General features: G+C 45.2%; 1 pseudogene; it reads right to left on the reverse strand.

The window, feature by feature from the left end:
* Window positions 1-2,039: 2,039 nt before the first annotated feature.
* On the reverse strand, window positions 2,040-2,157 carry LOC126102238 (5S ribosomal RNA; annotated as a pseudogene).
* Between the last annotated feature and the right edge of the window lie 3,832 nt (window positions 2,158-5,989).

Here is a 5,989-nt window from a genome sequence, read left to right on the forward strand (position 1 = left end):
AATTAGTAACTGAGAGCCTGTTATTCTGGGAACGGAGTACTAGTCTAAACTCTCTCATTCTCAAAACATATTTAATTTTGAAACTTCCTGGCAGATTAAAACTGTGTGCCTGACCGAGACTCGTACTCGGGACCTTTGCCTTTCGCGGGCAAGTGCTCTACCATCTGAGCTACCGAAGCATGACTCACGCCCGGTACTCACAGCTTTACTTCTGCCAGTACCTCGTCTCCTACCTTCCAAACTTTACAGAAGCTCTCCTGCGAACCTTGCAGAACTAGCACTCCTGAAAGAAAGGATATTGCGGAGACATGGCTTAGCCACAGCCTGGGGGATGTTTCCAGAATGAGATTTTCACTCTGCAGCGGAGTGTGCGCTGATATGAAACTTCCTGGCAGATTAAAACTGTGTGCCCAACCGAGACTCTGGCAGAAGTGAAGCTCTGAGTACCGGGCGTGAGTCGTGCTTCGGTAACTCAGATGATAGAGCACTTGCCCGCGAAAGGCAAAGGTCCCGAGTTCGAGTCTCGGTCGGGCGCACAGTTTTAATCTGCCAGGAAGTTTCATATTAGCGCACACTCCGCTGCAGAGTGAAAATCTCATTCTGGAAACATCCCCCAGGCTGTGGCTAAGCCATGTCTCCGCAATATCCTTTCTTTCAGGAGTGCTAGTTCTGCAAGGTTCGCAGGAGAGCTTCTGTAAAGTTTGGAAGGTAGGAGACGAGGTACTGGCAGAAGTAAAGCTGTGAGTACCGGGCGTGAGTCGTGCTTCGGTAGCTCAGATGGTAGAGCACTTGCCCGCGGAAGGCAAAGGTCCCGAGTTCGAGTCTCGGTCAGGCACACAGTTTTAATCTGCCAGGAAGTTTCATATCAGCACACACTCCGCTGCAGAGTGAAAATCTCATTCTGGAAATATTTAATTTTCTTTGTCAATCTAATTCTTCTTCTCGGTCAGAGAGCGAGAGTTACCCGTTGGTACGCCTGATAGGCAGTGTTGGCTCCGATGGTGAACTTAGTGACAGTGTTAGCCGTTCTCTGCATGTTCATCCTTTAAAGAGACACTTTTTCCCAACAATGGATGACGTGGCGGAGTGACGGGAGACATTGGTAGTAGAATTTAGTATTTTGGCTGTTGCGGAAGCGTTCCATCGCGAAAATCAGTTTCCAAGGAATGTAAACCGCATCGAGATGCAGAACACCTGTTTTGCTGCATCTGCCACTGTATTTGTCTGAGGGGCTCCATGACACTATCGTGCTTGGTTCAAATGGCTCTGAGCACTATGGGACTTAACATCTGAGGTCATCAGTCCCCTAACTAACCTAAGGACAACACACACATCCATGCCCGAGGCAGGATTCGAACCTGCGATCGTACAGCAACGCGGCTCCGGACTAAAGCGCCTAGAACCGCTGTGCCACAACGGCCGGCACTATCGTGCTTACTAAACCAACCTGTAGCGAAACGAGCTGCTCTTCTTTGGACCTCCTGTACTATCTATCAGTCCTATCTACCATGGATCCCTTACTGGCGAGCAATATTCAAGTACAGGTCAAACCACTGTTTTGTAAGCTACTTTCTTTCTCTGTGGATTACATTTCCTGAGGATTCTTCCACTGATTCTCAGCCTGGCATCTGCCATTCCCGTAATTAGTTCTATGTAGTCGTTCCACATTAAACTGCTCCTTACGCATTCTTCTAAATATTTTATCGATGTGGCAGCTTCCAATGATTGTTCTGCAATCGTGTAATATAATAATGGATCTTTTTGTCTATTTATGCACAGTAACAACCACTCTCGGCCATACATTGCCTATTTTAAGATTGTACACTTTATGAGCCCTGTGCACTCCGTCTTCAGACCACGAGTGACCTACCGGGACCATCCGACCGCCGTGTCATCCTCGGTGGAGGATGCAGGTAGGAGGGGCGTGGGGTCAGCACACCGCTCTACCGGTCGTAAGATGGTATTCTTGACCGAAGCCGCTACTATTCGGTCGAGTAGCTCCTCAATTGGCGTCACGAGGCTGAGTGCACCCCGAAAAATGGCAACAGCGCATGGAGGCCTGGATGGTCACCCATCCAAGTGCCGGCCGCGCCCGACAGCGCTTAACTTCGGTGATCTCACGGGAACCGGTGTATCCACTGCGGCAAGACCGTTGCCCTGTTATGAGCCCTGTGCCGAGTGGTAATTTGGAAATTTGTGATTAGGTCTTATGGGACCAAGCTGCTGAGGTCATCGGTCCCTAAGCTTACGCACTACTTAATCTAACTTAAAACTAACTTACGCTAAGGAAAACACACACACCCATGCCCGAGGGAGGACTCGAACCTCCAAAGGGGGGGGGGGGGAGCCACTCGGACCGTGACTAGGCGCCCTAGACCGCGCAGCTACCCCGCGCGGCCCTGTGTCGAGTTCAACAGCTTGCGCCCGGCGGGTTGAGCACTGCCTCTGCCGGTTAGTGTCTTTGCTTTTCTCTCTGGTGGAAGAGAGGAAGTGGATTTTTGGAAGAGAAAGGGCAGTCGGATTTGGTCGGTTACGGTGGATGGTGTGTCCGGTGGAACGTAGGGGCCTCCTGGAGAGAACTTGGTCAGGATTGCTGGCGCACCGTTTTCCTGGTGTGGACGCTGGCGGTCGGCGTTCTCCGTGCAGGCCGGTACGGCTGTTGACGCGCCGTGCTGGACCTGGACCGCCCTAGTCCTGCCCTGGCGTAGTTGTTCACGCAGTAATTCGGCGAAGGTCGCCGCTCGTGTACCCTTCTGCACAAGACCACCGGAACGCCTCCACCACAGGATTTTGCCGGGCACCGAGTCTGCGCCTTCTTTGGGTTCCTTGATCGAGGAAAGAGCCCGGTTCTGCTTCCCTACGTTTATGGCGAGCGTCATTTTAATGTTGTCCAGTGACTTTTCTCCATTGCTCGCTGTTGGTTGTGCTTCAACCAGCTTGGTGCTGGCCTTCTGCTTGGTTCTTCAATTTCCGATTGCGCCTCACTCTCCCATTTCCCCGTAATGTGATTTCGAACGGATTTGCGGCACGTGCTTGACTCGCTCGCGTGGGGAAATTTATATATGTCTAGAGCAAATGTTTTTAAAAATGTTTGGGCTCCTAGTTTAAAGCAAAGTGCACACTGTGGTTTTGGTGATTTGATTTTAAGACCTTGAGGCCTGTTCCCTTAGATACCACTACAAACTTTAAGAAAGATAAGTGGATTTTTTTATATGATGCTTAAATGATGCTTGCCTCTGTTAAATTGTATGTACACTGTGCTAAAGTGATTCCACGAGGACAATTGAAGTGCCTAAGTGCCTCTGATTTGATCATTAAGGCGAGGTTTACTATCTTTTGGTTCAAAAGATCGAATTTTTTAAAACTGCATTTTTGGATCCATAAAAGTGTTTAGAATACAACCCTGAAATGGTTTTTCCGAATACGGAACGGAAATGTTTGTTATTTGCGGTTGAACAAAAAAAAAATGCACCTGCCTGAAATCGGCCTTTTTCTCGCACCAGTTTTTTTCTTTCGGAGTACGTGTTGTTGTACCACTGCTTGGGAGGAAACACACAAAATTCAAATGAAATTTTGAACACGTGAGTTTGGAAGTTAGCCCCCAAGCATTTGCATTGTGGTGCGAAGACTGTGGAGATAGCGACTTTTCTGGCAGTGAGCAGCTTCAACGAAGGGTATTCGGCGATTCTGAAGAGCATGACAACGATGGACGTCACCCTGGGACTCTATTCGACGCAGTTCGCTAAGTATTCGGATGCCCACCGGATTCAAGCGGCCCAAAACCGCTTGTCACCGGCCGTACGAGCGGCTCTAGAGCAGCGCAGGATGGCCCAGATAGAGCTGTACGGGGAATAGGAAGGATTAGTTTATGGACACGGAATAGCAGATTGGACTTACGTTTCATAATATTGCATTTATATGTAGTCAAAAAGTCGAACCCGTCTTCCTCAAAATGTCGTTTTTTATCGCGCGGTATGGTAACTTCAAATCTACTGAACCGATTGGCATGATTCTTTGTTTCCGACGAAGCTAATTAAATTGTCTAGGAGTTGTACCACTTTTATTCCGATCCATCAACTATAAATATTTTTACTTGGCCGACGAAGTCGAAAAATCGATGAAAAAACCCTATTTTTTTTCAAATGGCCGCCATTTTGTTTCCTTATGGTCCAAATAACTTAAGCGTGGTACAACTCCTAAAGAATATTATATACTTCACTAATGCAACTCAATTTTTATTTCAGACGAGCCGGATGACCTGTGTCATACCGCGCGTGGAGGTCTACATCGAAATTTTGTTTCGTTCCGACGGCACTTCCGCCTTTACTCTTCGACATTTCCGGTCAAAAAAATTCTGCTTTGTAGAGGAACTATCAATAAACATTTTAACTAAATTTGACATTGATATCTGTAACACATCGCGAGAAAAAAATTCTCAAAGGACATGCTTCTTTCGGGCTAAAGATAGTAAACTTCCCCTTAAGCTAAAAAATAGTCCACTGGTATATCTTGGGTTGTTGATGCTAGTTTAAAGGTGATATTGTGGTGATATTGATTCTACATTTTAGATACTAGTGATTTTGACCCTTGGGCGGTAGCAATTCAGCTGTAAGTCTGTATTTCGCTCGAACTTGTTATCTTGAAGCACCATCACGAAGCGAGTTTATATTCAGTGGTGCATTAATCTTAACAGTAGTTTCTGGATTTCTTTTAGAGCCGGGGCAAAAGCTTTGGTTTCATTTAACCTTATCACTGATTAAAAGAGCTCTGTTGTCGCTGGGGAGCTGGGACCCGATGTCTACGTCTGGGGTCGGACGTGTTGTCTTCGGGTTTGTGTCCAGACCTGACGTGGGGCCGCTCTTTTACTTAATGGCAATGTTCAGGTTATGGTGTGCCTCAGCATGACTTTCAATATAAATTATTGAATTTTGATGTTTAGATTAGGTGTATTATTTTGTAAAAAAACAGAACGAATATCTAAATTGTTTGCTTCTGGTGTTTCACATTTAGCGCTTTTTTTTTAAAGATGAAAGCTCAGGTTTAATCTGTAATATGTTTTTTTTTTAATGGCTCTGAGCATTGTGGGACTTAACATCTGACATCATCAGTCCCCTAGAACTCAGTACTGCTTAAGGGGGGTAGGACGTCAAAGGGCCGACTTGGAGCACGAGAGGCACCACAGGACATTTTAATTTCCACTGTCTATACTTTTACAAATAAATTCGTGAAACTTTGTCAGCATGACCAGGAAGGATTCAGAATTCACACTCATTGCAGTGGATGTTCGAAAACATAATGAAGTTGTTTTTTTTTTTTGCATGTGAAATTTCATCATTTTTTTCACTTACTAATGGCTGCGTTTGTTGCTATAGGTACACTTTTCTTCATAAGTAAGAGAGATTCTTCTATGAATTTTGCACAGCGAACAAACCATACTTAAAGGTGTATGAAACTCTAGAATTTTCAAAATCTATTAAAAGCTGTGGTAAAAATTGAGGTAATTAACTACAAAATTTGTATTTTTTCTAAACATGAAGTTTAAAATATAGCAGCTCATTCCTTTTTTCATAAATTAAATAAATTCTAGAGTTTCATATACCTGTAAGTATGGTATGTATGCTGTACAAAATTCATCGAAGAATCTCTCTAACTTATGAAGAAAAGTGTACCTATAGCAACAAATGCAGCCATTAGTAAGGGAAAAAATGATGAAATTTCACACGTAAAAAAAATTACTTCGTTATGTTTTCGAACTTCCACTGCGATGAATGTGAATCCTGAATCCTTCCTGGTGATGCTGACAAAGTTTTATGAATTTATTTGCAAAAGTATAGACACTGAAAATTAAAATATCCTGTGCTGCCTCTCCTGCTCCAAGTCGGCCTGTTTGACGTCCTACCCCCCTTAAACCTAACTAACCTAAGGACATCACACACATCCATGCCCGAGGCAGGATTTGAACCTGGGACCGCAGCGGTCGTGCGGCTCT

Source organism: Schistocerca cancellata, chromosome 9 (genome assembly GCF_023864275.1).
Source record: "Schistocerca cancellata isolate TAMUIC-IGC-003103 chromosome 9, iqSchCanc2.1, whole genome shotgun sequence".
In the NCBI taxonomy this organism is placed as follows: Eukaryota; Metazoa; Arthropoda; class Insecta; order Orthoptera; family Acrididae; genus Schistocerca; species Schistocerca cancellata.